Below are 16,067 nucleotides of genomic sequence, written 5' to 3'. Positions count from 1 at the left end.
ACCGTCAAGGGCATTTTGCAAAAAAACATCTGGAGAGAGGCCAAGAGTTATGGTTAAGCAACAACACTGCAGCTGCAAAACAAGTGAGGGTTGCCGTAGGGTGACATGGCCTTGAACCTAGAACTAATGTATGTGACAGGGAAAAACAACAGAAAATGTTAGATATGAAACTTAAAGCTGGAATTTGGAATCGTTATCTTGAAAGAGGCAGTTAAAACAAACCCTAATCTTTACATGAGTGGTGGAAAATAAGAAATAAAAACTTCTGATATATAATGGGGACTCTGCCAACCACGCATTCCCTCAAATAAACACTGGATCCAGCGACATAACCTATTTCACAACTCTAGAAAATCTGGCAAGCTGAGAATCATCTTACATTAGGATTTGAGGAGAGTGGTTTAAAGACTTTGAATTGTAACATATGTTACCTTCTGGATATTTGATTCTAAATGGACGACGCTACCTCACTTTTTCCAAGTATTTTTTTTAAGATAAAACCATTTAAAAACATATTTTTAAAATAGAAAGAGATCACAAAGTTTCTAGTGAGCAAGCCATGATAAGTAAAAATCAATGGTACAATACCTATGGTTTCTAATTTAAGACAAATAAATAGCCATGATCGTTCTCAGCGTGTCCTCTTGATTTTTTTAGAGTGAAAAAACAGGCTTTCGTTAAGTCCACAACTTAATCCCCCAACCTTATTTTTCCCTCAAGGCCTAAGGTTCCTCAAATGTAAATTCTCAAAGTCTTTTCTGGGACATAAGCCTCTCTACCGTGGAGGAGGCGGAGGCTCTGGTATGTGCCGTAACGCAAGGGGAGAATAAGAAAATAGAGCCGTGACTGACGGTGGGAGCGCTGGGGGCAGGATCCGGAGGGGTTGGCATAAGACATATTTACCTAAGTGAGGTACAGATGAGTTTCAGATGTGACACTGAGGCAGAAGCCACATCAGACGTGAGGGCAATCCTAGAGAAAAAAACAATACCAAAAAGTTTTTGTTTTTGTTTTTAAAAAAGCACCAAGAAAAACCACACATTGGTACTATGTATGCTGACATTTACCTATACAGAATTTGAGTTCAAGGATACCAGGGGTCAAAAATCTCTCGCCATCAATATGCTATGATATAATGCCATATCCCAGCATTCCAGAGTCACGCATTTAAGTCCTTAAGGGATTTTTAGTTTCAGAAAGGCTATACAGTGATGTGGTTAAGACCACAGTATGGTGCCAGACAGCTTAGATTCCCATCTTGGTGCCACCTGGAGCCAATTAGAGACCTCATGCAATTGGTTTTCTCTCTCTACCTCAGCTTCCTCTCCTGTAAAACGGAGATCATGATTACACCCACAGCACATGACCCTTTTGAGAATTAAAGAAGCTAATTTGAGATAAATGCTTGACACTGTCTAGTAAGCAGGGAGTATTTGTGTATTTGTAATTATTTTTCAGAGACCCCCAAGTAAAAATACCTCACAGCCTCAAGCAGAAATTATAAGATAATCATGGCTGGGCACAGTGGCTCACACCTGTAATCCCAGCAATTTGAGAGGCCAAGGCAGGAGGTTTGTTTGAGGGCAGCAGTTCGAGACCAGTCTGGGGAACATAACAGGACTCAGTCTCTTAAAAAAAAAAAAAATTAAGATAATCAGAACTTTTTAAAGCATATCAACGAAGATGAACACTATTCCTTTGGGTAAAGGAGACAAGAACCTGAGCAGGGATGAGAGTAAAGAGGGGGAGGGAAGAAAAGTCCACTAAAAGGCAAAAGATGAAAAAAAAATTTTTTTTTTTTAAATCCACTTTGGCTTAACTTCAATTTTTTTTTTTTTTTAAGTCAAGACCACTGCTATCAGCAGAGGCCTGGAGAAAAGAATTTGCTGTGCAGACCCAATCATTCACCTTAGATAAGGAAAAGGACAGAAACTGGACAGCAAGTGACGAGAGGGCAGCAGTGAAATGTTTACAGACCGAAAAGAGATGGAAACATAGCTTTCAGTGAAAATAATGAAGACAGGAAATAGATCAATAACTTAACCCCATCAACCCTCACCTCCACAGATATAAATTCATTGCTGATTAGCAGTCCAAACCAATTGGATGAATAATTGAGCACTACGCCTAAGTAACCCCCTTCTCTGAGTAGCCCACATTGATGCTGTAACCAAAAAGGCCGCTCGTGTTTTTTAAAATAACAAAACCCTATCAATTTGAATCTTACTAATGCAAAAGGCATAAACTTTTAGGTATGAGCTGAGTTTGAGTTTTTCCTCTTGAATTGAGGTTCTTCCTTGCAGAAAAATGTCTCACTAAAGGAGACAATATGTAATGTTGCAAAGTAAACATTTAAACTACCAAAAACATATTAAGTATTTTAACAGCCTCATTAATATACAGATGATTAATTACAAATGATTGTCTTTAATTATTACAGATGATTTTTATAATACTCATATCTGATTTTATACAACTGATGCATTATTTAATTTTAAATAATTCTGTATTTCAGAATAGCTTTCTATTCTAGCAATTAAACCTAGTGGGTAAGGAGGACATCTCATTTTCAATGACTAGATAAACGTTTATTAAGGTTGCTTTATTAGTCAGTCTGGGTGCATGGGAAACTGTCTAAGAGGGAAGTATCTAGTGTTCTTCTACTAGGAAGTTTGCTAACATAGATTAATACACATGCAAACACAGTGACATAACATATGTCCATCCCCAAACCTATTTTGAGGGTTTGACTCTTAAGCTACTTGGAGCTACTCTTCTTGGATATTACAGCAGTCTGCAGTCTGAGGAAAGAGGCTCTTTTCTGGAGAATCACATAGTTGAAGTTATCTGATTCCATAAGCATAGCAAGAACACAGTTTTTAACTGAATTACTTCCCCGGCCTGTCTGTAGTTCTTTTTTATTAATGTAGACAAAGATATGCCTCATCGCTGAAAGCTGAAACACCAAATGGAAAAGTGCAGTTTGATTTCCTGTTTCCCTCCACCCTCTGCCTCTCCCTACTTTGGTGTTATGCCACACAAAATTACTTTCAGAAACTGGGAGGATTGAGTAGCCAAGTTATGAAACCTAAGTGCTATGCTTAATGCTTTTTTTTTTTTATCTTCAAGTTAATACTTATGAGGGTGAGAGTCTACTAATGATCAAAATCATAGTAATTTTCCTGTTTCATAGGAAATCTAAAATCTCAGCAGAATCACAACCCGCTGAATCTACCTTATTTGTAGAACCCATACAAACGCCCCTTCCTCCACGAGATTCCTCCTGCAATTCACACATGTGTAAACCTCTATTTTAAAATTTTACCTTCACCACTAATCAAAACAGAAGTGCAAATAGGTTTCTTTAAAAATAATCTTGGTAGTGGAAATAAAACAAAAATAACATGGAAAGTAAAATATTAGCCCGTTCATGTACTTGTCTGCTTACTTACTCCCTCTTACAACACTTTCTAAAAATTTCCATTACGATTTTGATAAGTTATTTTCCCAAAAAATATTGACAACAATTTCTCACTTCAGGCTCTGGCTTTAAAAAGAAATAGGGTATAAGTGGAGAATAGCTAAGAAACTGGGTTTGTCCTAGAATTCTGTGAAATCAGACTAGTCAGTGCTTTAGAATCAAAATTTCCCTTAGACTTCTCACTAAGGAGCAAAGCTGTGTGTTTGCTTTCTCTGATAAGGAATTCAAAACATGCAATGGTAGTAAATCTGGTTAAAGAAATTGTCAAGGGAGGTTTTGAGTTTTGTTATTATTTAACATTACATCACAGAATTAAATCATGTAAAATGGCAGCTTTATCCATCTTATCCATCTCAATCACTAAATTCAGTCAAGTAAAAGTCTACAAATTCTAAATGAAAAGCTTTTTCATCTTCTTAATGGAAATATCTAAACATTACGCTGAGGTTTATTTTTAGGAAAGAATAACAGAGACGAGAGCTTGGACCTGAAAAGGAAAATGCCACACACTGGTGATGCTTCCTTCTGGAGCCCTGGACTGCCTGACAAACTTGCTAAAGCAAAGAAGTGCATAATAGTTCTCCATAGAGGAAGAAATTTTAAAAGCAATAGCAACAATCAGGTAACAACAGACCAATCAGATTCTCCCAAAATTTAGTATTTGCAGCTGAAACTGGGATAAGTAATTACTTTCAAAGGAATGTACAGGGAGCCATCAATCCCCATTCATTCAGCTCGCATTTACTGAGCCAAGAGCTCTGCTAGGCTTGAGATATAAAAATGAATACAACACAGCTGCTTTACTTCCAGCTAAAAGAATACACCTAAATAAAGAGCTACAGGGCCATGTGTTAAGTGCTATAATAGAGGTGTGCACAAAGGGCTGGGGGGCCAAAAGAAGAAGCCATAAATTCTTCCTGGGAAATCAAGCAAGTGCAGGAAGATGTGAAAGAAGGTATCCCAGAGATGTTTCCTTGTGATAAACTCAAGAATTTTTCTTTGGTGTGTTCTAAAAAGTAAGGTGGTAATTTTAAGATGTATCAACTGGTGCAATGTCAAGCACTAATCTTGGTCTACTAGCCAGTTTCTGTTTGACACAGACTTCCAGTTACAATATTCCAAGAATATAAATTTTAAAAAAAATAAAAAGATTATTGTAATATTCCCATGCAATGCACACAATCCAGTATGTCATGAATCGCTGGCATGAGTGGAACGTAGCTTCCAAGTTCAAAGATGTTTTAAAATATAATGAATGAAAGATGGATTTTAGAGTGTTTCCAGATAATACCAATAATGCTTACTGTATCACTGTTTTCTTTCTTCTCAAAGCAAAAACAAAAGAATCACCTGATTATATCATGGTTAATATTTGTTTTTCTCCACTTCTGTATTTAAAAAAAGAGGGAGGGTGGAGAATCAACTTCTACTTAATATCACTTATTATGCAGACCATATTCCTACTTATAACATAGTTGTGACAAAACCTCCATTGTTCATTGCACGCTAGCCCCAAACTTGAGTAATTCTAATGTAAGCATGAGAAACTCCCGTCTCCTTTGGGGTGAATTTCCCAATTCCTCTGTGTTAAATTGAGGTCTAATTTTCCCTGTGCCTGGTTTTCACAAGAAGGTCCATTCCACCCCATGTGCTCCTTTTCAGCTGTCAATAAACAGAGGCAGTGAATTCCCCACGGCTTCACAAAGCTAGTTAGGCAGAGCCATTCATTCCTTCAGGAAAACAGGGCATTGATTTCAGCGAGTTCCCAGGGAGCAGCTGCAACAAAGAGATCAAAGGCCCACCTCTCTCTCCCTCCATTGCTTTCATTAGGCCCAGCCCAGACAAACAGCGACAGGTTTCCTTGAGACAAGGAGAGGGCCCAGCAGACCACCTCATGGTTCAATTCAAATTCATCCGTTTCCTACATTCCAGTGACAGTCCAGAATGCTAACCATGACAAACCAGCACAATCACCCGGCATAATATACTGCTCACTAGTTCATCCAAGGTCAGAGGGAAAAAACAAGCACGGGGGGAAGTCTTCTCCTTCTAGGGCCTGCTGAGCTTCAATGGCCCCCTGACATTCCATAAATAAACTTCTCCCTCTCACTCTCCCTTTCTTCCTCCATCCTATAACCCTACAAGCGACGATCTCACTGAACAGTCTGCAACTTCTTTCATGTCACCGTACCCAAACTACATGGAAACTTTATTCTCAATCGACCAGTGCGTTCTAATAGCCAGAGGAAGATGGCTATCCATGCGGCCTCTATTAGTTCACTGCTGTGCTAAAGCCAGTCTGCTACACTCAGTGAGATGCTATAACGTGATGAATTCAGAGCTGCAGTTTCTAGGGTTACTCTAAGGGGTGATTTCCAGAGAAGGAAACACAACTTAAAGACAGTTAGTTTGCATAAATTCTGTTTGCATAACAAAAGTATGAACAGAGATATAAGAGTTTTTTTTTAATTGGATGCAGGTCATCACTCAAACTGGGTAATCCAAGCTCCTGTGTATGAATGAATTGTGTGTTTGTGGGGTGAGAATGGATACCCAGGGAGAGAGGAGAGAGCAAGAGGAACTATGAAAGAAAATGAATTATTCTGACTGGTTACCTAAGAGGTTTCCAAATTCGCCACTGAATTCTGAACAGCTTATTTCACACGAACTTCGTGGAAGCCTATAACAAAATGCATTCGTTCTATTGTGCTCCATTCCATTTCTGTCCCTGATCCTGAGCACACATGGGAATCGATGGGATAAGTTTCAAAATTGTGAAACCAAAAGAAAATAAACAATATTGGAACGAAAGGTATGAACTCACTCGGTAATGCGGGACACAACCTTCCCGCGTGCCCACAGGCGTCAGTACTGACCTGGGGGGTTATCAGCGACCTCTCCAGGGCCATCTATTCACTAATTACTCACCTTGAACTGTCAAAGATGCTATTTTGTATAGAGAGCTGTACAGCCCTCAAGGAGAAAAAAACATTCCCTTACATTCAATTTAGGACAGAGATGGACTTTGAATACACAGAACTCTCAGCTGCACAGGATAGGTAGCTTGTTACAAAAGCGATGTGCCAACACTTAGGAACCTTACAGTTAACTCTGGCATTGACTCACTTTGGGCCTAGGGGATACATTTAACCCCTCTTTCTGTCTTCCTACCTTTCCAAAATGATGACAGAAATATCTGTGAAGAATTCCTTGACACAATACTATGAAATAACCACTCCTCAAAAACTACGTATCTCATCAAAGAAACCTAGGCTTATGAGTAGAAATTCCTTATATAATGCTCACTCTGTCACTCAACAGAGGTTCTCTGGAAATGCACTACATTTCTATAAAGCAAATTGTTTTTTAAAAGCACTCAGGAAATTTACTACTGAAAGAAAGTCTATGACAAATGACCAAAAACACTTATCAATCCATTTACGTATCTTTCAAAAGCATTTACAAAACACTGAGAAAGCATTAGCCATTGGATCCATTTTACACCTGAGAGAGATGGTTTTATTAATCTATTTTTGAATAAGAAGATAATAGGCTCAAGAGAGCTAAACTGCCTTGCCAAAGTCGTGGAACTAATAATCAGAAGTTAAAACTTTAAATCCAAGTATTCTATCTTTGAATCCTGTGCTGTTTCATTATACCCAGCTACCAAGTAATGGGGATATTATCATTCACTGAAGTTCTGAGGCAAGGTTATATTAAATAAGTCATCCCAGCGTTAGAGGCCAGTGCATTATACCACTTCCATTCAATGAGGTAGTTTTCAAGAGTATGGACTCTGGAGTCAGATCTGTATTTAAATTTTAGTGTCCCTTTGTAATAATTTTATAAATTAAGCAATTAACAATACTTTTGGAACCTCAGTTTCCCCGTCTGTAAAAAAGGAATAATAACCTCACAGGGTTTGTGAAGGATCAAATTAGATAACTTGTATAAAGCTCCTAAAACAGTGTTGGCATGCAACAAGAGCTCAATAATGATAGCTATTATTAACGCTGAAAATCAAACCAGTGTAAAGCTTGTTAAAAGGAAGAACTTCTTTTCAAGAAAAAGACATAAAATCTAACATTCAGTCTCTAGATTGCATGATCCCCGTTAGCATTAAAAGTTTAGCCTTCAAATGTAGGATTTTATGGCGGGCAACTAATGAACCAAGATCAAACTATTATAAAAGAGAAAGAAGCTACTTTACAAAACAGAAACACTAATTGAAGTGTCTTTTTAAAAGGCTAATTGAGGCAAATCCTTGCTACTATAAAGAAGCAGTGTGGTTTTTCTGTACAATTCAGCTTTACTTCTTGCCACTTAGCCATTTCAAGTAGAAATGTATTGGTAACAGGAAGAAATTCACAGACTGTTACCACTTGAAGAGAAAAGCACACACAGGGATATTTGTTGTCTGTAGATAGTGCTTTCACGTTTTCAAAGAACACATATCTTACTTCACTGACCCTCACATTACTAAGGGAAAACAGTAATTTTCTAGCACAAGAGGAGGCTGCCAGTGGTAAACAGGAAACCTTAGTTTTTATTCCTTGTCTCATTTTTCATAACACCCTATTAATAATGGGTGGTGGCACAGAGATGCCACAGTACAGAGTGTACAGAATACTGTGGGAAGACAGGCCACTAAGACTGGGAGAACCAGAAAAGGTTCTGCAGAGAAGGTGACATTTATCCAACCTTTTATCAAGTATAGACATACTTCTGGAATATTTCTACTTGCCCTTGAGCCTAAGACATTTTGGGGGGGGGGTGGCAGTGGTGAATTCTGAATATCTCAGTCACTGATTTAGTTTTCCTTATACTGCTTTTTGTTCATTTGAAAATTTAAATGGATGCCCTCACTGCCTTTTAAAAATTTCATCCAAGGCTTTGATATTAAAGAGGCAGGAAGCTGAAGCCACTATTGTTTGACTTAATAATATTAATACTTAAGGTAACTTCTAATTCTACAGTTAGGTGACTTTTAAAATTACTGCTTATTCTTATATTACATTACCTACTATACAACACATCACTTGAAATGTGCATTTAATTTACTGCCTGTTAATGTTTTAAAATATTTTCTTTACTACCATTTATATCAGAAACAGTTTAAAAGGACTGTTATGAATATCTAAAGGAATATGTCTTGCTAAAGAAACTCAGCCCAGAGCTGGTGAAGTATGACAACTATTTCTGTCCTAAGAACTGAGTTTCTTTTTGTAAGTTACCACTCCTAATTCTATCTTCTCTTACAACATGAAAGAAACATACTTTTTAATGAAAGACATTCAGACGTTTGGAGATGATTATGACAATCCTTGATGAGTCATTAATTTGAGACCATTCTTCTTCTCTAACATAGGCATGCAGTGCCACAAATTCCTCTCTAAACATTGCTGCAAGTTGCATCTTAGTCACTTGAAAATACGGTTTTATTTTCATTCAGTTCAAAATATTTTCTAATTTCCTTTTTGATTTTTTTAAAATAGGCTACTTTTTAGAGAAGTATATATTTACAGCAAAATTGAGCCTAAGTTACGGGGATATCCCATATACCCCCTTCCCCCCACACATAGCCTCCTCTATTCTCAACATCCCCCACTAGAGTGGTACATATGATACAAGTGATAAACCTCCACTGGCACATCATTATCACTCAGAATCCATGGTTTTCATTAGGGTTCACTCTCGGTGTTTTATATTCTACGGGTTTAAAAAAATTTATGATGACATGTCTACATCAGTATAACATCAGAGAAGTTTTGCTGATCTTTTCACTGTCTAAATAGTTTTACACTTCCTAAAATGTCATATAGTTGAAATTATATAGTATGCAGCCTTTTGAAACTGGCTTCTTTTACTTTAGTAATGTATATTTAATTTTCATGCATGCTTTTTCATGGCTTGATAGCTCATTTCTTTCTTTCTTTCTTTCTTTCTTTGAGACAAGTCTGGCTCGGCTGCCCAGGCTGCAGTGAAGTGGGGCAATCCTGGCGCACTGCAACCTCCACCTCCCAGGTTCAAGCATTTCTCCGCCTCAGCCTCCCAAGTAGCTGAAACTACAGGTATAGTCTGTATACCTGAGATTATAGGAGCCCTCCACCATGCCAGGGTAATTTTTGTATTTTTAGTAGAGACACTGTTTCACCATGTTGGCCAGGCTGGTCTCAAACTCCCAACCTTCAGTGATCCACCTGTCTCAGTCTCCCAAAGTGCTAGAGTTATAGGTGTGAGCCACCGCACCCGGCCAGCTCATTTCTTTTTGGTGTGGATTGTTTTCCTTTTTGTCCCACTGGTTAGTTGGTAGAATTCGTTGGTAAAATTCACCAGTACTACCATCTGGGTCTGCTGTCTAGAAGCTGTTTTAGTTTATATATTTCAAGGAACTAGTCTATTTTATCTAATTTATTAAATATGTAGGTGAGAGCTTGTTTATACTATTCTCTTATTAATTCTGTATTATCTATGGGATTAACAGAATAATACCTCTTTCATTCCTAATATTGGTAATTTGTGTACTCATTTTTCTCAGTTGCCTGGAAAGAGATTTATCATTTTACTGATCATTTCAAAGAACCAGCTTTTTATTTTGTTGATTTTCTCCATTGTTTTCCTGTTTTCTACTTTGTTGACTTCTGCTCTAATTTTCAGTATTTACTTTCTTCTGCTCACTTCAGGTTTAATTTGTTCTATTTTTCTAGTTTCCTAAGGTGGAAACTGAGTTATTGATTTTAGACTCTTTTTCTTTTCTAATATATCAATTTAATGCTACAAATTTTGAAGCACTGTTTTAGCTGTATCCCACATGCTTTCATAAACTGTATTTTGATTTTCAGTTAATTTAAAATATCTAAACATTTTTCTTGAGATTCTTCTTTGATCCATCGGTTATTAGAAGTATACTGTTTAATTTCCAAATATTTGGAAAATTTCCAGCAATTTTTCTGGTATTAACTTCTCGTTTAATTCCGTGGTCTAAGAAGGTATTTTGTATGATTTTTGTTCAGTTTAAGACATGTTTCCAGATTCCTTTCTGTTCTAATGGAATTCCACTGTGGTCAGTGAAAACTCTTTGTATGATTTAAATCCTTTTAAATTAATTAACTTATTTTCCCACTCAGAATACGGTCTATCTTGGTAAGTGTTCTGGCTATGCTTGGAAAAAATGTGCAGTTTGCTGTTGAGTACGGTTCTATAAATGTCAATTAAGTCAGCGTGGTTGACAGTGCTGTTCATGTCTTCTACAGTCTTATTAGTTTTCCAGCTACTTGATCTATTATCTGTTGAGGGAAGGGTGCTGAAATCTGACCATAATTGTGAATTTGTCTATTTCTTCCCATGTATACTGGAATTCTTTTACTAGATGCATGAACATTTAAGATTACTTCCTCTTGATAAAGTCACCACTTTATCATTATGAAATAACACTATTTTTTCTTGGTAATATTCTTTGTTCTAATTTCTACTTTGTCTAATAAGAACACAGTTACTGCAGTTTTTAGAACTCAGTGCTAAAAACGATATATTTTTCATCCTTTAGCTTAAATCCTATTTGTGTTTTTACATATGAAGTATATTTTTTGTAGGCAGAATATAGTTCTCACGGGGTTTTGTGTGTATTAAATCTGACTGTGAACAATCAATTGAGGTAACTCACTACCTTCAGATCAGCCAATTTGTGTATTAAATCTGACATTCTTTGCCTTTTAATTATGATGGATCATTTATGCTTCATGGGGTTACTGATATGATTAGGCTGAAAGGTACCATCTTGTTATTTGCTTTCTAATTGTCCCAATTATTCTTTGCTCCTTTTCTTCTTCTGAATTGATTGTTTTTCTCTAATTTTATCTCCTTTGGCTTATAACTCTGTTTTGATATCTTAGTGGTTGTTGTATCTTTAACTTACCAGGGTGTACTTTTAAGGGATATTAGACCAGTTCATGTAGGGTATAAAAACTTGATATATTTTTGTTTTTCCTCTCCTGACCTTTGCACAATTACTGTGCCTTTTGCTTTTACATGTTATACACCTCATTTGCTACCATTTTTATTTAAACAATCTTTTAAACAATATTAAAAATAATCATAATCATAAGTATTGGCCAGGCGGTTGCCATTTCTGGTGATCTTTACTGCTATCTGGCATTATTTTCCTTCTTCGTTAAAGATAACCTTTAGCATTTCTTACACTGTGGGTCTACTGGTGATTAATTCTTTCAGCTTTAGTATGTCTGAAAAAGTCTTAATTTCACCTTTTATTTTCCTATCAAAGAAAGGCTTGCATGTTTCACCTTCTTTTGAAAGATATTGTCACCACTATAGATTTATAGATGAACAGTTTTAGCTTTCAGTACTTGGAAGGAGTTGCTCCGCTGTCTTCTGGATCACATTCCTTCTGTCGTGTTTGTTCCTCTGAATGTAGAGTCCTTTTTCTCCACTTTAAAATCTCTCTTTATAACTGGTCTTAAACTATTTGATTATGGTGTCCCTTGGTGTCATTTTCTTTATGTTTTTCGTACTTGCTTTATATTTATTTAACTTAAATTTGTGGGTTTATTGTTTTCAACAAATTTGGCAAGGCTTCAGCCATGACATCTTTATTCTCTGTCCTCCTCCTCCCTTAGAGACCCCAATCACATACATATTTGTCCATTTCAAGTTGTCCCACAGCTCACTGAAGTGCGATTCACTTTTTACTAGTTTTTTTTTCCATTCATATCTCATTTTGTATAATTTTAACAGCCATGTCTTCAAGTTCATGACATGTTTCTTTCTTGATGTCTGATCTGCCATTAATCCTATCCAGTGTATTTTTTTACCTCAGGTGTTTATATAATCTCTAGAAGTCTAGAAGTTCAATTTGGGTCTTTTAATAGCATCTGTCTTTTCTTAACAAGCTTATGGTTTCACCTACCATCTTGAGTATATGGAACATAGTAATAATAACTATTTTATTAATATCCTTATTAAATCTATTTAATTTATTTTAGTATTTCCACTTGTTACATCTGTGTCACTTCTGGGTCTATTTCTGTTGATTGAGTTTTCTCTTCATTACTGGATTTTCCTACTTCCCTGCATGTCTGATAAATTCTGATTGAACGCTACACATTGCATACTTTATTAATGGGTGCTAGATATTTTGTATTTCCTTAAATATCCTTGAGCTTTGTTCTGGGACACAGTTAAGCTACTTGAAATAATTTGATCCTTCAAACCAAGTGTCTGCAAACTAGGCCCACAGGCCAAATCTGGCCTACTGCCTATTTCTATAAATAAAATTTTATTGGAATACATTCTGATACATGTAAATACATTTGCTTACAAATTGTTCATGGCTGTTTTAACACTAGAATAGCAAAGTGAGTAGTTACAATAGAGACCAAATGGCCCACATATCCTAAAATATTTTCCATCTGGCCCTTTACAAAAAAGTTTTATGACCTATCTTGAATAGCTTATTTTTAAGATTTTTTAGGCAGGATCAGATGAGACCATAGTCTAGGGCTAATTTTGCCTCACTGCTGAAGCATTACTCTTCTGAGTACTCCACCTATATACAAGGTTTTTTCATTCTGAATGGTAGAGGGGACACACTCTTTGTTGCCCTATATGAGCTACGTTTTTCTTCCCAGTGGCTACTTCCTCATCCATGGGTAGTTCTCTTATGCATGAACACTAATCAGCACTCAGCTGAAGCCTCCGGGAGAGCCTTCTGGAGCTCACTCTCTGTGTAACTAACTCTCTCTTCTCTGGTACTTTGTCCTTCAATTTCTAGCTGCCTCAGCCTCCCAGAATTCCTAACTCTATCATCTCAACCTAGGATAAGCTATGTTGGGTTCTGCCTTTCTGCACTGCAGCCTGGGGCAAATCATTTGTTTTTTCCTTCTCTCAGGGTTTACTGTCTTGTGCCATTTGTCCAATGTCAGAATGCCTTTGTTTCATATGTTTTATGGGCTTTTCTTGTGTGTCTGTCTGTTAGGCTATTTTAGGCAAAAGAATAACTCCAGTTCCTGTTATTACAAGATGGCTGGAGGCAGAAGTCCTCTCAGTACAAAGTTCCAAACTTTTATATTTGCCTTAGTGCTTTATATTTACAAACACATTGTTCCAGCTCAAGCCATTTACCCAATTCTATGATCAGGCAGCAGCAAGAGAAGGGTATAATAGGCAAAGTCAGTAACTACTATACTATCCCTTTCCCCAATCCCACTTTCCTATTTTTGTGGGATATCTATTGGGGCGTATGGAACCCAAATTATAGTAAAACTTTGTTTTTAACATTTATCTTTTTCATTAAACCAGTATTTATTGAGCAGCTGTTTTTCCTGGCATTGTTCTAGGTGCTGGGGTTTCACCACCGTGAACAAAACATGCACAAATTCCTACCTTTGTGAGGTTTACCTTTGAATTAAGCTTATCTTTGAATTAACTGTTTCTAGTAGCTTAACTATATCCTATAACAAAGCTCAAGTAAAATATGTATCAGATGGTGATTAAAAAAGTTGAAGTAACAAAGAGAGAGGAAGTGCTAAGAGATTTAGCGGGGAAAACAGTGCCAGTTTAAAACAGGCTGGTCAGGGAAGGCATGGGTGAGAGGATGACAATTTAGCGAAGATATGAAGGAGGTAAGGATGTAAGTCATGTGGCTATTTGTGGGTACAATAACCGCAAAACTGATGTGGAAACAAGAAAACTGGTATGGCTAAGGCAGGGAGTGAAGGGGAGCAGTAAAAGATTAGGCCAGAGGTAATGGGGCCCATATCATATAGGAGCTGATAAGCCTCTGTAAGCGAGACGGGAAGGACTGGAGACACTGGAGCAGGAAAGTAACATGATCAGACTTACAGTTTTAAATAATTTATCCAGCTGTTATGTGGAGAGTGAATTCTAGGGGAGAAACTAAGAAACCAGGGAGACCAGTTAGAAGGTTACTGTTATAAAGAGATGATAAAGATGTGCACCAATGCAGTAGCAGAAGAGGTGGGGAGGACTGGTCGCCTTCTGGATGTATGGAAGGTGGGCTGACAGTATGTCCTGATAGCTGGATGTGTAGAGGGTGGGAGAGAACAGATGAGGATGCTACAAAGACACCTGGCCTGCGCAACTGGAAGAAGAGCCTTCCTCATCTCAGTAAATGGCAACTTAGGATGAAGGAAGTTTGGTTGGGAATACAGAGGAACTCGGGAGCTCAGTCGCAGACATATTAGGTTTGATATGCCTATCAGACATTCAGCAATTGGATATTTGAATCTGGAGTTTAGAGAAGAGGGTCACACTGGGGATAATTTGGTAGCTGCCAGCATGAAAATGAATGAGAGCAGCTAGGGAATGAGGATTGAGAGAGGAAAAGTACAGAGACTGTGCCCTGGGACAGCCAATGTTTGGAGGTCACGACAATGAGGAAGTATCTGCAAGAAAGATAAGAGTAGTCATGCAATAGCAAGGCCACTGGGAACGTGTGGAGACACAGAAGACAAGGGGAGAACATACTTCACAGAGCAGCATGATCAATGGGGTCAGTGCTTCTGACAGGTCAAGAAGATAAGGACTGAGAATTAATGGTTGGGTTTGCAATATGAAGGTCACTGGTGACACTTGAGAACTTTGGTGGAAAGCCCAGAAAGACTGAGAAATCGTGCAAAAGGAAGCAGAAACATTAAATGGAGTAGGGAGTTAAATAATTTTTTTAAGTAAAAGCAGGGAGGTGGGGATGCATGATGCAGGACAGAAAAGGGGCAACTACTGCAGCAATGTCCTTGAGCGGGTGAGAGGAGATGGGACTAAGAATATAAGTGCAAGGGTAAGCTTTAAATTGAGCATGGCTGGGTATTCTTCTCCAGCTATGTTCAGCTGCACTGCTGCAGGCATGGAATAAGTAGACCAAGGCACTGGGATATAGACGGCTAAGTACAATGAAGCAAGGGGAAGGTTTAGGGAAGATGAATGTATGAGTGATTTTAATGGCAGGGTAGGCTACTTACGTTGAGTAAGGGAGGATGTGAGACATGAAGGAAGTGTGGTGCAGTGGAAAAGCTGCATGTCAAGTTAAAAATGTGTTGGAGTGGGAGGACAGATGGAGAATGGGGTGCTAGGACTCAAGATCATGGAGTGAGAGTAGCTCTTATTAATGACTAGGTCCACAGTATGACCATGGAAGGAAGTTGCTGATGTAGTCTGGAAGACAAGGTCACTGAAGGAGAGGAAGTCAAAAAACCAAGAAGCCAGGATGTTAGGACTCAATGAAGCCTGAAAATCACCAAGAATTAGGACACAGGCCGGGCGCGGTGGCTCAAGCCTGTAATCCCAGCACTTTGGGAGGCCGAGGCGGGTGGATCACGAGGTCAAGAGATCGAGACCATCCTGGTCAACATGGTGAAACCCCGTCTCTACTAAAACTACAAAAAATTAGCTGGGCATGGTGGTGCGTGCCTGTAATCCCAGCTACTCAGGAGGCTGAGGCAGGAGAATTGCCTGAACCCAGGAGGCGGAGGTTGCGGTGAGCCGAGATCGCGCCATTGCACTCCAGCCTGGGTAACATGAGTGAAACTCCGTCTCAAAAAAAAAAAAAAAAAAA

At 38.0% G+C, this 16,067-nt stretch overlaps 1 protein-coding gene across 13 annotated transcripts in view; it reads right to left on the bottom strand.

The window, feature by feature from the left end:
- Positions 1-16,067, bottom strand: part of PLAGL1 (PLAG1 like zinc finger 1) — a 68,580-nt gene that overhangs the window by 28,014 nt on the left and 24,499 nt on the right. For all 13 annotated transcript variants that reach the window (XM_032274545.1, XM_032274551.1, XM_032274547.1 and 10 more), the window contains one exon: positions 904-972. The gene's annotated coding sequence lies outside the window, so the exon portion shown is untranslated. The remainder of the gene's footprint in view (positions 1-903; positions 973-16,067) is intronic.

The sequence above is a fragment of the Sapajus apella genome, unplaced genomic scaffold (assembly GCF_009761245.1).
Source record: "Sapajus apella isolate SASKATOON/1434 unplaced genomic scaffold, GSC_monkey_1.0 scaffold6, whole genome shotgun sequence".
NCBI classification, from domain to species: Eukaryota; Metazoa; Chordata; class Mammalia; order Primates; family Cebidae; genus Sapajus; species Sapajus apella.
This window is presented reverse-complemented; position numbering and strand designations above follow the sequence as displayed.